Genomic DNA, 22,296 nt, shown 5'->3' with positions numbered 1-22,296 from the left:
TTGCACCACATTTTCAACAATTTCCTCCCTCAATTAAACAGCACATTTCAAAAAGTTGTTTTTCCAGGCAATCAAGGCACTGGTCTGGCAAAATAGAAACGCCATTCATGGGAGCCTCGGGGCGAGAAGGGAGGTCTCCACTGAATTGTCATGACTCCCTTCTCTCTTCAAGGGAGAATTATGTTCACACTTTGGCTCACAAGTGTTTCCTGAAGACCTGACAATTTGCACCCCGCATCTGGTGACAGGAGGTGAGAGAGGGAGAGCCAGACTCCATAGGTTGGTTCTCACTTGTCACAAATGACACTTAGAAGCTTTTGTAAATGCTAAAATGACAGGAAGGGTTCGAAACCTGCGGGACCAGACATTTACAGAAGATTGGAAGAAATCTACGAACTATTTGAAGAGCAACTGTAATCAACAAATTACGCTAGTAGGACTGCAAGAAGTTTTGTAAGGAGAAATATAAGAAATATTGCAAAGAAGAGAAAGAAGAGAGACATTAGTTATGGTATTTAAATGTAATGGTGAAAGTAAGAAATGTAAATTGAGTGAAAAGATTGGAAAATTTTCAGATGTGGTTGATGGAAGTCAAAAAAATTGTATAAGATATAAAAGTATGTTTAATAATTGTTGAAAATGATATGTTAAAAAACTAATTATACATGTGGTGGCGAAAGAGCATCCTTGAACATGAAAAAAGGGAAGCTTTTGTAAATGCAGTTTGATATCCCAAGGCAAATCATTCCATGGTGTTCCCCCTCTCTCCCCCCCCCCTTTTTAATTACACCTACAAGTAGCTATGCTTCACTAAGCCAAAGCATAAACAGCAACTCCAGGGTTTGGTTTTATATATATATATCAGAAAGCGAATTAATTTAAACCCGTGTTCATCCATGTTTATCTCGCTGACCCAAGGGATGACTCATGTTACAAAATGCTGAAGGGGGTGCAGGAAAGAGGAATGGTAGCTTTCTCTCTCAGCCTCAGTTCCCCCAATTGTGCAATAGGAATTGCGGTAACAACCTAATCCGCAGGGTGGCTGTGAGGATTCCTGTGTTGCGGGGGGGGGGGGGGGGTTGACTAGACGACAGGTGGAGGAAAGACCTGGAGGGACCCATCCAATTTGGGGGGTCAGCAAACTTTTTCAGCAGGGGGCCGGTCTCCTGTCCCTCAGACCTTGTGGGGGCCCAGGCTATATTGGGGTGGGGTGGGAATTGAATGAATTCCTCTGCCCCACAAATAACCCAGAGATGCATTTTAAATAAAAGCACACATTCTACTCATGTAAAAACACGCTGATTCCCAGACCGTCTGTGGGCCAGACTTAGAAGGTGATTGGACCGGATCTGGCTCCTGGGCCTTAGTTTGCCTACCCATGCCATAGTTCTTGCAAGCTGGCTAATTCTTTGAGGGTGCTGGTGAGAACACTTAAGGTCACTGTCTTGTCTGACCAGCTCAGCAATAGAATATTCTACTAGATTCTAATGCTCACTGGGAGAGATTGAGAACAGCATCCAGACTAAAAACCCCTAACCTACAACATTACTGTGATTATTATTATACTACTATTGTTATTCCTGTTAAGTTGTGGGTGAACATATCAGACGACACAGCGATTCTTCAAACAGCTCTTGTTTATTCACAGGCCAGAACAGAACTGAACTGAAGGGTTCAGTCAGCCTGCTTATATAGAGCTCCAGTACAATGTAACGGTAACAATTTTCTAAAACTATCCAATCACTGAACGTCAGTTTCGATCCCTTATTTGCATAACTATCTACAGTATCCCCCTGCTGTCCCAGGGTGAGAACTTCAGTACAGTGGTGCCCCGCAAGACGAATGCCTCGCAAGACGAAAAACCCGCTAGACGAAAGGGTTTTCCATTTTGGAGTCGCTTCGCAAAACGAATTTCCCTATGGGCTTGCTTTGCAAGACGAAATGTCTTGCGAGTTTTTCCGACTTTCCCCCCTTTCCCCCCTTTCCCCCCCCTTTTTCTAAGCCGCTAAGCCGCTTATCTGCTTATCCGCTAAGCTGATAAGCCGCTAAAAGCCGCTAAAAGCCGCTAAAAGCCGCTAAACCGCTAATAGCGCTAATCCGCTAAGCCGTCAATGGGCTTGCTTCACAAGACGAAAAAACCGCTAGACGAAGAGAATCGCGGAACGGATTCTTTTTGTCTTGCAAGGCACCACTGTACATAACAATTCCCATTTAGAATACGTCATCAAATGCAATCATTACTGTCACTTGGGCAATTCCAAGCTGAAAGGGAGACTCCTGTCCCCCTCTGCATCCATTATTTTTCTCACCAAGACGTACCTACATGCACATAGACCCAGACACCCACTTTGCTGTACGCAGAGCCCAAGGAGTGGATTGGGCCCTGAGAACATGAAGAGCACTCCAGAAGAACCAGATCAAAGCCCAGGATGAAGCACACCATGTCCAGCCTATGATGATAAACATGCAATAACTGGAAATATGTGTTGCAAGGGCTGGACAGCCATGATTCTGTGAGTTAACTCTGCATTGCAAAATTCAGAGAACCATTGATTTTGCAGGATGGCTGTGCTTTGGTCCATGCGCTGCTTAAGAAGGTGTGAGTCACTCAGGTTCACTTGCATTGAATTTCTACCCCATCCCTAAGTGGGGCTTATTCCCAGGGAAGTGGATTTAGGATTGCACCCTTCCTGCCGGAACTGAGGCTACAGCAGAACTGCTTCAAGGCTGCCTAATCTCACACGCCTGGCAGGGCAAGTAGCATGCAAAGGACCAGGGGCTTAACTTGCCCTTGCCCCCCCCCCCCCGCTCCTTACTAGCAAACGTTGCTTATTTATACGGAATGATCTCACCTTAAATCATCCCTCGCTTGAAACGGAAGCTGGCATTGTGTTACACAGTGATAAAATAGTAGAGCTTTATCTCAAAATGCAGCCGACAAAAATACCCTGATAAGAGCAAAGAACTTGTTTACTTCCAGTGGATTTCTTCTACTGGAAACAGGAATAAAGGCCCTTTCAGTACCATATATATATATATATATATATATATATATATATACACACACACCCCTATGATTCTATATTTATCACCTCAAGAGAAAACTGCCCAAATAAGAAGGCATGAGCTTTATTTAAACCATTCACTATATACACAAGGAGACTCTTGAGAGTCCCATGGACTGCAAGAAGATCCAACCTATCCATTCTGAAGGAAATCAGCCCTCAGTGCTTACTGGAAGGACAGATCCTGAAGCTGAGGCTCCAATACTTGGGCCACCTCATGAGAAGAGAAGACTCCCTGGAAAAGACCCTGATGTTGGGAAAGATGGAGGGCACAAGGAGAAGGGGACGACAGAGGACGAGATGGTGGGACAGTGTTCTCAAAGCTACCAGCTTGAGGGAGGCAGTGGAAGACAGGAGTGCCTGGCATGCTCTGGTCCAGGGGGTCACGAAGAGTCGGACACGACTAAACTACTAAACAACATATATAATGCTTCTGGAAAGGTTTGGAAGCTGATAGATTGTGCTGCACGTTCCAACTGAAGTTCTGAAAGTTCAGCGTTTCTGCCCCCCTCAAAACACAATCAATAAGCCTGCCTGGGGCCTCCACTCTGGAAAGAGCGAGCCAAGGCACAAGGGGCCAAAACTCTCAGGGAAACCTATGTACTTGCCATTGCCACCATTAGGCCTTTCAGAAGTGGAAATCAGGATTTGGAATGCGGGAAATTGTTACTCGGTGCCACGTCAGGAGTGAAGCTTGCCAGTTCTGAGTATTCATTAGGGAACAGTGCAGCATTAATGGCTTGATGGATAACCTGGCTATCAGCTCTTGAAATAATTATGTTTGGTAAATGGAATGCATAAAGAACTCATCTAAACGACAACAAATATACTAAACAACAACAAATATACCCAAGGATGCAAAATTACAGCACACTGGACACAAAGCCTTTTTCCTTTGGAAAAATGCCTTCCCACTATAGCAACTGTAGCTGCATGCAGAAGTTCAGTTTAAAATATTCACTGACAAACTGCAGATTACAGCTGAAGCAAGCAAAAATTCAAATTAAGCATGGATGGAACTCCAGATTCAAAATCAAGCCTGTTGCTCTGTGGCCGAGTACCTGGTTTGCATGCAAAAGGGCCCAGTTCTTTTCTGGACATCTCTAGGCAGAGCTGGGAGAGATGCTTGCCTGAAATCCTGGACAGCTGCTACCAGTCAGTGTAGACAATACTGAACTAGATGGACCATTGATCCAGCTCAGTATATGAAAGCTTCCTGTCTTCCGTGTCAGATTTTGAGGTGAGGGATTAAATGTTGAGTTTTACCAGTTCAGAAGCACCAAACTACTTAACAGAACTAAATTTATCAGTTGCAAAAATTCATAGCTGTGGGTTTCTTAGGAAGGAAGAAGTGCCCAGCTCCATGGTTCAGCAAGGACAGATTAAGAAGGTGTATCCTTGCATAAGAAAAGCCACTTGAACCAGATGGAGATTCCACCCATTGCTCTTTATTCTTTTGTTCTGTATTTAATTTTTGTCCCACCCTTCCTCCCAAAGAAGCCCAGGATGGCAAACACCAAAGTGGTAATACAAGACAACAAAAATCTCATCCAGCAGCCTGATTCCCATCGGTGGTTTCAATATGTCTTCAGCAGGCCAGGAGGACAATGGCCACCGACAGCCTCCTCAACCTGTGGTAGCAGCTGAGGAAAGCACTGCTGTTGCACTCAGGTCTGTTACTGACTCACATTTGAGTGCATGAAAGGGCTAACCAGAGCCCTGAGTTCAAGTCGCCAGTGGGTGTGGCTTAGCAGCAGTCTTTGCTTCCCACCTCTCCCCCCCCCCCCCCCCGCATGTGGACAAGGCTCCCAGCTGCAAGAAAAACCAACTGAACTGAATCTCTGCAAAATGAGATTTCACAGCCTTCACCTTTGCTAACCCAAAGACTGCATGATTATTTTGTAAGAAAACCAAGTTATTCCTTTTTAAGTCTTTTGGAGCCTTTTTCTTTTTCCTCATTTTTCAGCCAACAGATGGAAACACATTTGCTGTAACTTCTGGAAACTTAATAAAATGCCAGCAAGTTTGGAAAACTCAGCAGTGGCCAGAAGATTGGAGAAGATCAGTCTACATCCCAATCCCAAAGAAGGGCAGTGCCAAAGAATGCTCCAACTACCGCACAATTGCACTCATTTCACACGCTAGCAAGGTTATGCTTAAAATTCTACAAGGAAGGCTCAAGCAGTATGTGGACCGAGAACTCCCAGAAGTGCAAGCTGGATTTAGAAGAGGCAGAGGAACCAGAGACCAAATTGCAAACATGCGCTGGATTATGGAGAAAGCTAGAGAGTTCCAGAAAGACATCTACTTCTGCTTCATTGACTATGCAAAAGCCTTTGACTGTGTCGACCATGGCAAACTATGGCAAGTTCTTAAAGAAATGGGAGTGCCTGATCACCTCATCTGTCTCCTGAGTAATCTCTATGTGGGACAAGAAGCTACAGTTAGAACTGCATATGGAACAACTGATTGGTTCAAAATTGGGAAAGGAGTACGACAAGGCTGTATTTTGTCTCCCTGCTTATTTAACTTATATGCAGAATTCATCATGTGAAAGGCTGGGCTGGATGAATCCCTAGCCGGAATTAAGATTGCCGGAAGAAATATCAACAACCTCAGATATGCAGATGACACAACCTTGATGGTAGAAAGTGAGGAGGAATTAAAGAACCTTTTAATGAGGGTGAAAGAGGAGAGCGCAAAATATGGTCTGAAGCTCAACATCAAAAAAACGAAGATCATGGCCACTGGTCCCATCACCTCCTGGCAAATAGAAGGGGAAGAAATGGAGGCAGTGAGAGATTTTACTTTCTTGGGCTCCATGATCACTGCTGATGGTGAGAGCAGCCACGAAATTAAAAGACTCCTGCTTCTTGGGAGAAGGGCAATGACAGGCCTAGACAGCATCTTGAGAAGTAGAGATGTCACCTTACCAACAAAGGTCCGTATAGTTAAAGCTATGGTTTTCCCATTAGTGATGTATGGAAGTGAGAGCTGGACCATAAAGAAGGCTGATCACCAAAGAATTGATGCTTTTGAATTCTGGTGCTGGAGGAGACTCTTGAGAGTCCCATGGACTGCAAGAAGAACAAACTGATCCATTCTGAAGGAAATCAGCCCTGAGTGCTCACTGGAAGGACAGACTGTGAAGCTGAGGCTCCAGTACTTTGGCCACCTCATGAGAAGAGAAGACTCCCTGGAAAAGACCCTGATGTTGGGAAAGATGGAGGGCACAAGGAGAAGGGGACGGCAGAGGATGAGATGGTTGGATAGTGTTTTCGAGGTTACCAGCATGAGTTTGACCAAACTGTGGGAGGCAGTGGAAGACAGGAGTGCCTGGCGTGCTCTGGTCCAGGGGGTCACGAAGAGTCGGACACGACTAAACGACTAAACAACAGCAACAAAGGTATTTGTGCATGTGTCTCCCTGTCCAGTTTCTTCATGCCATGCATAATTTTATGCATCACTATCATGTATCTGCCCATCTCACTATTTTTACTGAACTACAAGTCCCCGAATGTTGTAACCCTTCCTCATAGAGGAGTTGCTCCAGCCCATTGATAATATAAAGCGAAAGGAAAGTCCAATGATAAATTGATAAAGCGAAAGGAAAGTCCAATGCTGTAAAGAATGATAAATTGATAAAGCGAAAGGAAAGTCCAATGCTGTAAAGAATGTAAGAACCATGAACATGGGTAAGTTGGAGGTGGTCAAAAATGAGATGGCAAGAATAAATATTGACATCCTGAGCATCAGTGAACTAAAATGGACGGGAATGGGTGAATTCAGTTCGGATGACCATCATATCTACTACTGTGGGCAAGAAACCCGTAAAAGCTATGGTTTTCCCAGTAGTGATGTATGGAAGTGAGAGCTGGACCATAAAGAAGGCTGATCGCCGAAGAATTGATGCTTTTGAATTCTGGTGCTGGAGGAGACTCTTGAGAGTCCCATGGACTGCAAGAAGATCAAACCTCTCCATTCTGAAGGAAATCAGCCCTGAGTGCTCACTGGAAGGACAGATTGTGAAGCTGAGGCTCCAGTACTTTGGCCACCTCATGAGAAGAGAAGACTCCCTGGAGAAGACCCTGATGTTGGGAAAGATGGAGGGCACAAGGAGAAGGGGGCGACAGAGGACGAGATGATTGGATAGTGTTTTCGAGGTTACCAGCATGTGTCTGACCAAGCTGCGGGGGGCAGTGGAGGACAGGAGTGCCTGGCGTTCTCTGGTCCATGGGGTCACGAAGAGTCGGACACGACTAAACGACTAAACAACAACAACAATTGATAATATTGAATGCCCTTTCCTGCACCATTTTTTAAGCTCTACATTTTGTTAAGGTGAAGGGTGACCAGAACTGTACACAATATTCCATATTAGCTTGCCCCCAAATTTATATAAAGCAATTTCTCAAGCTGGCAATTTTAATTCTAATTCCTGTCCTACAGATCCAATTTTTGTTATTGTACATGCAAATCCCACCTTGTGCTTTTATGGGGTTGTTTTTTCCACTTTGTCAGCCATTAATTTCACCTTTAAATGGTTCTTGACCGTTTTGTGGTCAGGTCGCACTCTTGCATACGTGACACCGGCCTCATTGATTACAGACCTGACAAAATTTCCACCCCACATCATAGCTGTCAAGTGTCCCTTATTTGAAGGGACAGTCCCTTATTCCAGCGCCATGTCCCACTGCTGTCCCTTATTGATGGATGTACCTTAAATGTCCCTTAAATTTCAAAGGAAGCAGCTCCTCTCCCTCCCTCCCTGCCGGCCAGGGAGGAGGGAGGCTCCGACTGTGTTGCTTGGCTGTGTTGCTCACCCAATAAGAAATCTAAGAACGACTGGGGGGTGGAGCTTGCATGCCTTGTGTGTGGCTAGTTAATGCAAGCTGAGGGGTTTTTTGAATGCTGGACGCCATTTTGTTGCACGTGCTGCTGCAAACTTTGCAGTGCAAAGCCAGGCCGGGGAGCCATCTTAAGTTGAGGCTGCATAGGCCTTGTGGTGCGTGTGATTCAGATTCTATTCAGTTGAACCTCTGGTTACAAAGTTGGTTGGACAGTGTTCTCGAAGCTACCAGCATGAGTTTGACCAGACTGCAGGAGGACAGGAAGACTGGAGTGCCTGGAACAGGTGAGGCTGCAGGTCCCTTATTTTCAAGGCTGCTGGTCCCTTATTTTCAAGGCTGCTTGTCCCTTATTTTCAAATCTGTAAGTTGACAGCTATGCCCCACATAGGAAAGGGGGTTTACTGAGAGCTGAAAGGCCTTTGGGCGACCAGCAGAAAGGGGCCTGTCTGGCTAAAGGCTGGAGGATGAACAAATGTACTGCTTCATTTTACACTTGCCCTAGTTTTTAAAATGCCGTTCTTGACAAATCTCTTCATCACTTAGGAACTGTGCAGCGAAGAAAATGCCCTGGTTTCCTCCAACGTTATTTAGCTTGCCGTTCATCTACCTAAATCCTTGCCAGCTTCAACAGAGTTATGGAAGGCTAATTGAAGCTTTGAGAATGTGAATGTTTTCCACCTGATTAGACAGAAGGAGCAATTAGGGAAGTGCTTGAATGTGCTGTTTTCTTCGGGTTCCCTCCTTGTAAAGATGCGGAGATGAAACTCTGGGGAACAGAGTCAGGCATTTGAAGGAACTTCCATCTCTTAACAGCCTATTTGAATTTCTGCTTCATGGGCTATTTTCCTCCAAAAGTGATTACAGAGGAAGGAAAAATTAAAGGGCAAAGTTCCCCTCTGATTTCAAATGACAAAAGAACAACGCGGTGATGGGAGGTCGGCTATTTTAGAAACAGAAAGGAGGAGGAGACAGAGACGCAGGAGGCGAGCAGAATCGCTCCTTAAAACTGCACCATTCACCGTAAACCCCAAAGAAAGGTGTGGTTCACTCCTCCCCTCCCCCCAATTCCACAGGAAATGGGACAAGAAAAGGAGTGCCAAGAACAGCATCTTCTGGATTAGGCCTGTGACCCATTTTGTCCAGTATCCTGTTCTCACAGTCGCCAGCCAGAAGCCCTAAGGATCTTCTCGTCTCCTGTGGTTTCTAGCAAGTGGTCTTCAGGAGTAGCATTGCTGCCTCCAACTACAGAGGCAGAGCAGAGCCATCATGACTAGTAGCCACTGATAGTCTTCTCCTCCATGAATTTGTGTGGCAAGACCCTCAAGCCAGCCCCCCATTAGAGTCATTCACACAGACACAGATATTTTGTTTAAGGTTTTGGGGCAAAATATTGGCCACAACTTTATTGATTGCAGGAATGAGAGCGGTATTGGCTTAGGCATTGGCAAGACTATATCTGACTCCTGTCCCCTTTGCAGGAAGTATGTAAGGGAAAAACGACCCAAAGGGAAATTGCTTCGGGGGAACCCGCCTGCATCTCCCCTGTTGTTCCCAGAAGCCTGGCATGGCCCTAGCCTCTCAAGCGGACTTCGGACAGGATCCAGGCCCCGGCTTCCTTTAACGGAATACCCTTGACACTGGAGGGACAGGCGACAGCTGACCTCCCCTCCCCCATAAGCCAATGCCTAACCGCCAAACCTTACAAAGTTGTGGTGATTGCTAAGAGGTAGGCAAAAACCAAGTGGCCCTTGCCAATTTGCCAAATGGAAAAATTCCTACCCGGTCCCCGACTCAAGACGGGCAACCAACCAAAGTCCAAAGCAAGGCCAAAGGACGCTTAAATGAAAGGGAGGGTGGGTGGGTTCTCGGCAGCGCAAAGCAGGAGCCTGGCACACGTCACACTGCTGCTTTTATACTTTCCCCCACTATCACCCTTTGACATGATTGGGCAATAGCCCTGGGTGATTGTGGTGCCACCCTGGCGTGAGGGCGATAGCTCCACCCACACCAGGGTGGGGGGAACCAGGTTGAGAGCCTGCCCGAAACCAGGACCATCTATTAAGATGATCCCATTTGCCCAATTGTCTTCTGAAACCCTCTAGGTTGCTGGCCACCCCTGTCTCCTGTGGGTGAAAGTGCCATAGCATATGCGCTGCTTAGTTCTGGTCCATTTGATCTGCATAGTTTCTTGCACAACCTCATGATTAGAAGCCGACGTTCTTATCTGCATAGTTTCCTTTAAAAGGAAATCCATTCTTGCACGACCTCATGATTAGAAGCCGACATTATTCATCACTTAAATGTGTTGGTGGCACAAATTTCTCTTTTGGTACTCCAGCTAGTTTCTATGCTAAACAGCTTGTTGGCTTTATCATACCCAGGGCCGGATTTAGGTTTTATGCGGCCCTCAGCTACTGAAGGGAATGGGGTCCTTTATATGTCCAGCTGTCAACAACAAATTGCTGCTGGGTTTTTTTCTGTTGAATATATGCTATATGGTCAGTTATGGACCTCATAGGTATCTAAAGCCGTTTGCACATAACAAAATATGTATTTTATCAAAGGAATTGTTGAACTGAAATACAGTTAAGAAGAAGTGTATTAATAGTGAAATACAATTAAGAAGAAGTGTATTAATAGTGAAATACAATTAAGAAGAAGTATATTAATAGTGAAATAATTATTAAGCTTGGTTTTGCAACGCTTTGGTTTTGGAACAGACTTCCGGAACAGATTAAGTTTGAGAACCAAGGTGTATACAGAAATGAGCAAACCAGTAATTTTTTAGGGAGCAGGCAAGCAGGAGGGGCCTGTGACTTATATCAAAGGAGCCTGCACAACACAAAACACTGTTGCTGTAGGTAGGTTTTATTTTATTTGCTTTTTATCCTATATTTTGGAAACGTACATCCAGGTTTTTTTTTTCTTTACTTTTTTGAGGGGCCCCCAAGAGAGTGGGGCCCTAAGCTAGAGCTTGTTTCACTAATACGTAAATCTGGCACTGGTCATACCCCTCCAGAGGTATCCAGGCCATATCTGTATAAAGGTAAAGGGACCCCTGACTATTAGATCCAGTCGTGACTGACTCTGGGGTTGCGGCGCTCATCTCGCTCTATTGGCTGAGGGAGCCGGCGTACAGCTTCCGGGTCATGTGGCCAGCAGGACTAAGCCGCTTCTGGCGAACCAGAGCAGCACACGGAAACGCCGTTTACCTTCCCGCCAGAGCGGTACTTATTGATCTACCGTATTTTTCGCACCATAGGGGGCACCGGACCATAGGGCGCACCTAGTTTTTAGATGGGGTAATCAAAAAAAAAATCTCCCCCCGCCCCCAGCCCCAAAGAGCAGCGTACAGGCTGTGCACAACCTCTCCCTGCCGGCTATGGAACAAGCCAAGGCAGCGAGTGGGAATGGATCCCACTGGGTGCTTTGGCTTCCTCTTTAGCCCCGCGCAATCCCTCCCTGCCGGGAGAGGCTGCATGGAGCTAAAGAAGCCATATGACACAAGCCTGCATTCGCTCCATAGGACGCACACACATTTCCCCTCAATTTTTGGAGGGGAAAAACTGTGTCCAATGGAGTGAAAAATACGGTACTTGCACTTTGACATGCTTTCGAACTGCTAGGTTGGCAGGAGCTGGGACCGAGCAATGGGAGCTCACCCCGTCGTGGGGATTCGAACCACCGAGCTTCTGATCGGCAAGTCCTAAGCTCTGTGGTTTAACCCACAGCACCACCCACATCCCCTCCATATCTGTACACTTGCTCTCAAACTATTTTGTGAATGACAACCTCTCCCTGCTTCCGGTTGCTCTCCCCCCCCCCCCCCCGGCTTCAACGCCCCCTGCTTTTGGTTCTCCAGCTGAGCAGCTGAGCAGAAATAGCTCCTAAGGCAGACCGAGGAGCCGCTGCCACAACGATTCTCCTTTGAGGAAATGCGAGTGGAGAAAGAGGCCCTGCGAGGTGCCTTGACAGCCTGACGGAAGCAGGTCCTTTACGAAGCCTCGCTGAAAATCAAATCAACAAAATCATCTCACGCTCACTCCTGACACCCATTCAATTAAATTCCACTTTTTTTTATGTGGAAAGATTCAGTCACTTCAACAAATTTGCATTTTTAATTTTTGAGTAATGAATAATGTTCTAAACAAATCCAGAATTAAGAACTGCCCCCGCCCCCCGGATTGGGCTTTGGAATCAAGTTATTGCAGGAGCATATTTTGTTATCGATATTTAAGTGTTTTTAATTGTTCTCCCCTCCCCCAGCACCACTCTCGTTTGATCAGCGCTGCACATGCAAGAGTAATAAAGGGGTCACTTTGCAAGCAGAGAGATGCAGGTCTCTGGCTGCCTCCAGTAGTCACCTCTTGCCTTTGACCCCATCTAATCTGGCATCCTATTCTCACAATGGCCAACCAGGTGCCCCCATGGAAAGGTCACAGGCAGCCCATGTGCACAACTGCACCCCCCCTCCTAGAATCATAGAATCCTAGAGTTGGAAGAGACCACAAGGGCCATCAAGTCCAACCCCCTGCCAAGCAGGAAACACCATCAGAGCACTCCTGACATATGGTTGTCAAGCCTCTGCTTAAAGACCTCCAAAGAAGGAGACTCCACCACACTCCTTGGCAACAAATTCCACTGCCAAACAGCTCTTACTGTCAGGAAGTTCTTCCTAATGTTTAGGTGGAATCTTCTTTCTTGTAGTTTGGAACCATTGCTCCGTGTCCGCTTCTCTGGAGCAGCAGAAAACAACCTTTCTCCCTCCTCTATGTGACATCCTTTTATATATTTGAACATGGCTATCATATCACCCCTTAACCTCCTCTTCTCCAGGCTAAACATGCCCAGCTCTCTTAGCCGTTCCTCATAAGGCATCCTGTGGTTTCCAGCAGCTGGTATTCAGAACAGTGGCATAACAAGGTCAGGTGGTACCCGGTGCAGAAATTTTCTTGTCACACTCCCCCCCCGACACACACACACATTGAACATATATACCGTATTTTTTGCTCCATAAGATGCACCTACTTTTTAGAGGAGGAAAACAAGGAAAAAAAATATTCTGAACAAAACAGTGGATGCATGATTTTTGTGGTTCACGCTGTTGCCACAGACATAATATGTGATTTGACGGTGAGTTTCTCTCCTCATTGCTTGCTTTAGTATTCCTGTCTCCTCTCCTTGCAAGTTTGCTGTCTTTACCTCCCCCCTCCCAGGTAGCCTCCTTTATCTCTAGAGTCCCTTATCTCCCTTCCAATTGCTTGCCAATCAGCAACTCAGAGGCTTTGTTTCAACACCCACTTCCCTCTTTCTTTAACAAAAAAAAAAGCACGATCTGCTTTTTGCCCCTGGGCAATTCGGCTCCCGGGACAACACATTCGCTCCATAAGACACACAGACATTTCCCCTTACTTTTTAGGAGGAAAAGGTGTGTCTTATGGAGCGAAAAATACGGTGTGTGTGTATTGCCTGCAAAAAGGTTTGACTTTATTTCATATTTCGGGGGAGAGCCAGAGTTGTTGATCATTTTGGGAGGAGTCAAGTTTGTTGAGCTTTTTTGGGGGAGATTGTGTGACTGCCGCCCTACAGCTGAGGGGGCCGTTTTGGCAGTGGGAAGCCTGTGCATGCCAAAGCCACAACGTCTCTCACAGACGTTCAGTGTTGCACAACATTTTGTCACACACACCCCCTCGGAGGTGACACCCAGGACGACCCACACCCACCTTGCTCCACCCCTGATTCAGAAGCATTACTGGAGAGAGAATGTAAGCATCATGCTTAGTAACCATTGATGAATTGGTTTCATCCTCTTTTAACGCCATCCAGATTAGAATCATAGTATTGTAGAGCTGGAAGGGACACTGAGGATCATCTAGTCCAACCCCCTGCAGCTCAGGGAGACGCAACTGTCCCATTATGGGCATCAAACATGCAACCCTGACATTATCAGCACCATTGAGGCTTTGGTCCTCATGGAAAGGGGATCCCAGCGAAATAGGTCGGATGCCTTTTCACAGCCCTTTGTCACACAGCTGGAGCAGAGCTTTCAGGAAAGGAAATTTCCTGGGCAAGAATGACAACCCCAAAAGGTAAACTGCAGGGGGGCTTTTGAAGCAATCGCCCGAACAAGCTGAAAGCAAGGTGATACGACAGCTCTCGAGGGCTCTTGTCGCTGGCAGACTCTGCCTGGGTCTTTTGGATTAAGCCTTAACTTCATCAAGGTGCATCTTCCCTGCCAGCTATCGAAGATGTTCAAGTGCACTCCAAGAAGATGGAGAGAGTGAATGTGACAAATAGTTAATCACAAAACCATGAGGTGCAGAGACCTTAATTAGAGATAGGTATGAATGGATCCATATTTTCATTGATCCCTACCTTGTTAGTCTGACTTCTAACCCTTGTCAAATATGTGTGTGTGAGTGAGTGTAGTCCCACCCTGTACTTCTAATTTTAAATTGATTTTAATATTGCATTTTTACATTTTTTTCAATCTGCTCTGGGGGCTTACAGTGAATCCCCAGCAAATAAAAATTCAGCAGAGACCTTCTGTTTTAAACTTTAAAATGAAAACTTTTCTATTCTGCCAGGCCTATGCAGGCTATTAAGAATACATATTTCCACAACGGTTAATTTATGTCTGGTTGGCAGGAGCTGGGACAGAGCAACGGGAGCTCACCCCGTCTCAGGGATTTGAACTGCCGACCTTCTGAACAGCAAGCCCAAGAGGGTCAGTGGTTTAGACCACACCATCACATTTAGTCCTGCTGGTCACATAACCTGGAAAGCTGTGTGCGGACAAATGCTGGATCCCATGGCTTGAAAGCGTCGTGAGTGCCTCAACCCCGTAGTCGTCTTTGGCTGGACTTAACCGTCCAGGGGTCCTTTACCTTTACCTTTTTAATTTATGTCTGCTTTTAACTTTCCTATATGGTTTTACTGTATAATTGTAGGAAAACCACTTTGGTATTTTTTATGGAATGTTGTTGTTTAGTCATTTAGTCGTGTCCGTCTCTTCTTAACCCCCTGGACCAGAGCACACCAGGCACTCCTGTCTTCCACTGCCTCCCACAGTTTGGTCAAACTCATGCTGGTAGCTTTGAGAACACTGCCCCACCATCTTGTCCTCTGTCGTCTCCTTCTCCTTGTGCCCTCCATCTTTCCCAACATCAGGGTCTTTTCCAGGGAGTCTTCTCTTCTCATGAGGTGGCCAAAGTCTTGGAGCCTCAGCTTCACGATCTGTCCTTCCCGTGAGCACTCAGGGCTGATTTCCTTCAGAATGGAGAGGTTTGATCTTCTTGCAGTCCATGGGACTCTCCAGAGTCTCCTCCAGCACCAGAATTCAAAAGCATCCATTCTTCGACGATCAGCCTTCTTTATGGTCCAGCTCTCACTTCCATACATCACTACTGGGAAAACCATGGCTTTAACTATACGGACCTTTGTTGGCAAGGTGATGTCTCTGCTTTTTAAGATGCTGTCTAGATTTGCCATCGCCTTTCTCCCAAGGAATATGGAATAGCAGTCTATAAATATTTTTATGAGTCAAACAGATAAAAACCACCTGAGTCGCATGTCCATTCATCAGTCCATTCCATCCCATTTCCATATTAAACTGCATTTTTTTTAAAAAAAAAAACCCTCTATGAAAATTTGTACAGTCATACCTCGGGTTGAAGTAGCTTTGGGATAAAAATTTTCGGGTTGCGTGCTGCGGCGACCCAGAAGTAACGCGCCCCGTTACTTCCAGGTTTCACCACTCGCGCATGCGCAGATGGTAAGAATGACATCACACGCATGTGCAGAAGTGGTGAATCGCGACCCGCGCACGCGCAGATGCAGGTTGCGTTCGCTTCTGGATGTGAACGCGGCTCCGGAACGGATCCCGTTCACATCTAGAGGTACCAGTGCATTAAAACAAGAATTTTAATGTGCATTTTGTCGAGAATAAAGATTGATACAATTATTGGCTCAAAAAAAAAAAAGGGTATCACAATATTCAGACAAATGTATAGATAAGAATACAATTAAATCACATTGATAATGACATTGTGATATATACATCAGCCTGGGAGATGAAGAACTTTGCATCAGAATTCACAGAATTGAATCTCTCCAGGAAGCTCTGGTTGGCTCCTGAAGCTGGCCTGAGTAAATGTGTGCAACTATGTGCGCATAAATTAAACAGCAGCAGCTGAAGCACATAAAACACAAGTCACTTTGATGGAAGGAAATTGGGAGACGGGGCTTTGAGCACTGATGAGGTTATTCCAATTGGACTTAAATCTTCGTTACAAATATCTCATAAAGGGAGAGGGGAAGAGCTCTTTCTTTCTTTCTGTCTCTCTCCCTCCTCCCCCTCCCCACCAGTAAATCTCAAGTGCTTCATCTCAGCTCCCGATTAAACGGTGCCTCCAACTCTCTCGCAGAACTTCCCAGTAGATCATGAACTTTGGGTGCTTAGCAGAGCACATCGCACATTATTAACGTGGCAAATTGAAATTACCCTTTTCCCTCTTGCCCTTTCATTAAGCAGCTGTCCGGACAAAAACCTTCAGAGTCTGATCAGGAACAAGATGGGCGAAAGCATCCCTCCCCTCTCCCACATTCTTTCTTAATATTCAGCTGTGAAGTAAGCGAGAAGGAGATGGGGTGATGGTCCCAGGAGACACCTTCTGAACCTCCAGGCTGAAGGAACACAAGGCAATGGGCCATCCACTTCAGCATCCTCTTCTCAAAGTGGCCACCCAGATACCTGGCTGAACCCACAAGCAGGATCTCAGCACAATTTCCCCCTCCTGTGGTTTCCAGCAACCAATGTTCAGAAGCACGGCTGCCTCCGAATGTGGAAGCAGAGCAGAGCCATCGTGGCTAGAAACCATTGGCAGCCCTCTCCTTCCTGAATTTGTTTAATCAAAGGAAGGGTTGTACCTAAATTTATTTCATTCTTGCCAAGCACCAGTGCCAGTTTCTCTGTTAATATACTTCTTAATTGTACAGTGGTACCTCAGGTTAAGAACTTAATTCGTTCTTAACCTGAAACTGTTCTTAACCTGAAGCACCACTTTAGCTAATGGGGCTGCACAGCTGCCGCACCGCAATTTCTGTTCTCAACCTGAAGCAAAGTTCTTAACCCGAGGTACTATTTCTGGGTTAACAGAGTCTGTAACCTGAAGTGTATGTAACCTGAAGTGTCTGTAACCCGAGGTACCACTGTATTTCAGTTCAATAATTGCTTTGATAAAATACATATTTTGTTATGTGCAAATAGCTTTAGATACCTATTAGGTCCATAAATGACTATATAGCATATAAAAAGGTAAAGGGACCCCTGACCGTTAGGTCCAGTCGTGACCGACTCTGGGGTTGCAGTGCTCATCTCGCTTTACTGGCCGAGGGAGCCAGCGTACAGCTTCCGGGTCATGTGACCAACGGGACTAAGCTGCTTCTGGCGAACCAGAGCAGCGCACGGAAACGCCGCTTACCTTCCTGCCAGAGTGGTACCTATTTATCTACTTGCACTTTGACATGCTTTTGAACTGCTAGGTTGGCAGGAGCAGGGACTGAGCAACGGGAGCTCACCCCGTCGCGGGGATTCGAATCGCCGACCTTCTGATCAGCAAGTCCTAGGCTCTGTGGTTTAACCCACAGCGCCACCCGCATCCCTCAAGAATTGCAGAGTTGGAAGGGACCCCGAGGATCATCTAGTCCAACCCTCGGCAATGCAGGAATATGCACATGTCCCATTTGGGGATCGAATATGCAACCTTGACATAACCAGCACCACACTGCAACTGACTGAGCTATAGATGTCGTTTCCCTATAGATGTCGTCCCCAGTCATAAATGTAGAGCTGAGAGATATGCAGAACAGAAGTCTTCTTGCCCGAACATCTGTGAAATGACTCCTCCCTACACGCGAGCTCTTTGAAGTCAAAGGGGAAATGGTCGGGAATTGACCATCAATAATATTTCCCAGCCCACTGTTTTGGTTTTTGGGTTTTTTATGGTTCCATCAGCAATTCACCTGTGAAAGATGTCTTTTCTGACAGCTCTTGCTCAGAAGATGACGGATTCCACAAATTATCATCAAGTGGTTTCGTTGGCTGCTGATGGGAGACACGACATTTCCACAACCTCCGAGCATCTTGTCGGAGAGGAACAGGCGGTGTGCTGGGACTGCGGTTGTGGATGCCGGGAACAGCAGATCTGTTTCCCCATCAGAGGCAAGGTAGAAAAAGCCCTGCTGCTGCTCAAAGCTTCCATCTGTTGTCCTGGAGGTGGTGTCCAATTTGACCTTTTCAAACTTCTGCACTGCCTGAGCCAAAACTTTGCTGGAGGTCATCTCAGAAACATACTGGGCTTTCTGCGCACTGAACATCTGCCTTGCGGTGGAGGGAAAGAGGAGTTGTCAGAACTGAAGGAAGCTGTTCCAAATGTCATTTTTCATGCAAGTTGTGGGTGTAATTAATCACATTCCCATTTTAAACTATTTGAGCTATAAAACCCTGAGAGCAGGACCTGGGCTACCGTGCATTTCTGGCAGACACAAAAACCTCCTGTTTCTAGGAATTAATTTTATGACGCTTATCAGATACAAAGGTCCAGCTGAAGGTAACAGCTGCTTGCTATATCAATTGCACTTTGAAGTGTGAAGTACTTTAATGAGCTGTGAGGTGGGCACTGAGATCGGGACCTGTACACTAACGCCAGGAAGGGGTTGCCAGGGAGCCCAGAGCATCAGTTGTGTTCTGCAACTACATCTGAAGAGCCATGGGTGTGGTGCAGCAGCAAAATAATAATAATAATAATAATAATAATAATAATAATAATAATAATATCTTTATTGTCATTGCCCCCTCTCAGGGACAACGAAAATTACTTGGCTGCTCCATCCACCCAGGTAGGGCACTCCACACAAAATCAGAACAACTATAAAAACACTAATTAAAACAATACAGTATAATACAGCAAGGAAGATTAGATAACTTTCAAAGTCCAGGTTTTCCATTCAGGGCCGAGATCGCTCTGGAGAAGAAGCTGTTCTTGAGACGGCTCGTTCTTGTCTTCATCGTCCTGTATCTCCGTCCCGACGGCAGGAGCTCGAAGAGACAGTGACCAGGATGCGATGGATCTTTTACTATGTCCAAAAAAGGCTAATACTATTCTAAGCTGCATGAACAGAAGTCTAGTGTCCAGATCAAAAGTCCTACTCTATTCTGACCACACCAGGAATACTGTATCCAGTTCTGGGCACCACAATTTAAAAGCAATAGCGACAAGCTGTAATGTGTGCAGAGGAAGGTGACCAGGATGACAAATCTCTGAAAGCCAAGACTTAAGAGGAATAGCTGAGGGAATTGTTTAACCTGGAGAAATGAAGACGAGAGTGTTAGAATTCCTGCTCCGTGATTGCAGTCATGGGGGTTTTGTCTATCGCATGACGGTGTATGTTTTCATTCCACAGAGTGGGAAGTGACAGAGACAGGATGTTTGTGTTACTGTGTTCTGTGAAGTGAGATTATTGTCCTTTGTTCTTTTTCTCTTTGCTGTCTAATGCTAGAGAGAGAGAGAGGGAGCCAAGTTGCAGTGCTCCGTGTGTGTTTATATGTAAATAAAGTAGATTAGCCAAAATGCTGAGTTGCTGAGGTCTGTTACGTATGATGCGCAAACTCTGCGGATCCCTAAGTGTGCCGGTGTTGGTTGGTATCGGTTGCTGTGATGTTCAGGCAGAAGAAAGCTTTTGAAGCTCCCGAACGATCGACCAGGAGGGAGGGAAAATGCCAGTCGGGCATGTGTCTCTGCCAGGGTCTTACTCGAGTGTAGGCTGAACTCCTGACAGAGAGATGATATGAGAACCATCTTCAAATATTGGAAGAGCTGTCACATGGAAAACGGAGCAAGCTTGCTTTCTCCTGTTTCTGTAGGACCCAAACCAATGGCTTCAGGTTACAAGAAAGGAGATTATGACTAAACATCAGGAATAACTTTCTAGCAGTAAGAGTCATTAGGCAACAGTGGAGCGGACTCCTCTAGGAGGCTGTAGAATCTCCTTCATCGGAGGCTAATAACAAAGGTTGCATAGCCATCTGAGATGCCTGAATTTCAGGGGGCTAGACTATATGACCTGTGAGGTCCCCTTCCAACTCTACAATTCTACGATTCTATGAGCCATGGACCCAAAGAAACCTCAATGGCCAACACTGAACCTGGACCACTAAAGGTGCAGCCTCTCTACTGCTAATTGTGAAGGAACTTCGCACCGTAAAGGCACCAACAAATTTCTCAGAAAAATGTCTGAAGCAAAACCAGAAGCCCCAGTCCCCAGGCTGTGCAACAAACAGATCCAAAGCAGTGATACAGATACATTTCCTTTCATAAAATCCTAAAATGTTCTACCTCATGCAAAGATTTTTTCCCCCACATGTACTATTTGCAATTAAGCTTGTCTTCTTGTTTTGGAGCAAGAACTACTTATATTCCAGAAATAGGTCCCCCCCTCTTTAAATAGACAAGATTTATTCTTCTCCTGGAATCTTTCTGCACCTCTTGGTAGGAGCTCCTATGGAATCACGGGGGTAAATCTTCTCATTTCTTAGATTTATGGGGCTGCAAATATTTTCTGCCGTAATTGTGCAAACCTTTTTGGATCCAGACTGGAAACCAAGTTATTTCACGAGGAGCTTTTCTTGAAACATTGCACACGCACAACCCATAATGCATTATGTGGAAACCAATGTTAAATGAGGAGAATTAATCACCAGGGAAATAAATCGGGAGCAGTAACCGTTTTTCTTTTTCTTTTTCTTCTTTTTTTGTGGGGGGGGGTGAAAGTAGAAGGATCTTAGAAAATGCTCCAAAGCACACAGAGAAATACGAAGACTCCGCCCCCCCCCCTTAAATGCAACCCATTATCTCTCAAGCACAGCTCACATTCCTCTGTGGGGGACAAAAGGATTTGATTTATACCAGGCAAACACCGTCCAATATAGCACCATCCAAACCCCAGCAAGAAGATGCTGTAGAACATAGATTGGAAATGGACACAGAAAACACAGCACCAAGAGATGAATATTTCTTGGCTGCATTTTTTAAAAAAAAAAAAGAAAGAAACAGACACACAACAGATTCAGCATCACTGTAGGGCTGACAAGATGATTGGGATGCAGGATTTGGGGGTTTGAAGGTGGTCCAGGTGAGGAGGGAGATGCTCATTTTTCTTTATCCCAAAAGAGAGACCCTCTGCCAGCTTCCTCCATCCTGGTGCCACGTAAAGCTTTTGGACAGCAAGTCCCATCAGGCAGCATGGCCATATGGCGCTGAGGCTGATGGGAAATCCACCATGCTGCCTGATTGCAGTGGTGTTATGTACTGAGTTGAATAGGATCCAGAATGCAGCAGTCTGATTGGTCCTAGAACAATAGGATTCAGAATGCAGCAGCCTGATTGGTCCTAGAACAATAGGATCCAGAATGCAGCAGTCTGATTGGTCCTAGAACAATAGGATCCAGAATGCAGCAGTCTGATTGGTCCTAGAACAATAGGATCCAGAATGCAGCAGTCTGATTGGTCCTAGAACAATAGGATCCAAAAGGCAGCAGTCTGATTGGTCCACAGGAGCCACCCAATCCAGCTCCAGGTGGAAGTAAATCCGCAACCTGATTGGCCTACAGGTGAATCCTGGAATTAGCCAATCACGTGGGGCCCATTGTGTAAATAATGTATATAAGGCAGACATTCTGGGGGAACTTCCATTCCTCCTCACCACTATGAGCTGAATAAAGAGCATGAAATCCACTCTCGACTCTGAGTATATTTCACTAAAAGATCTGGAGGGCGCCTGGTTGAGGATGCTTGCCCTAGGAAGGCTGTCCGTCATTGTTGCATGCCACCCCAATCTCTGAGCAAGGCTGAAAGACTCCAGGGGTATCCGTATTAAACCAGGTTTAGTTTCCTTGGAATTATATGCCTACTCTAGACACTGAAAATTGATTCCTCGAGCCCAAACTGTGGCCAAGAGACAGGTCTTGATGAATTGGAAGAATTAAGATAAGATCCCCTTTAATCAATGGATTGACAACATGACAAGACACTCTGCGTATGAACCAGTTGCCTAAAGACATAAACTTGGGTTGGATAAACATATTGACGTTTAGAATGAGTTTTTACAGAATATACCGTTAGGTTTCTAATAATCATATATGTATTAGGACATATGTATGTTTATACTCATTGCACTCATTGTTTTATATTATATCATCCTTTCTTACTGTCTTTTTGTGCTTTTTTATTTCATCATTTTCTTTTCTGTAACTGAAATCCTTTAAATAAAATGTTAGTAATAAAAAGGGGTTCGATTTCCCCGGAATGAAGGTCAGCGGAGAC

Source organism: Podarcis cretensis (genome assembly GCF_951804945.1).
Source record: "Podarcis cretensis genome assembly, chromosome: 1".
NCBI classification, from domain to species: domain Eukaryota; kingdom Metazoa; phylum Chordata; class Lepidosauria; order Squamata; family Lacertidae; genus Podarcis; species Podarcis cretensis.
Note: the sequence above shows the minus strand (reverse complement) of the source record.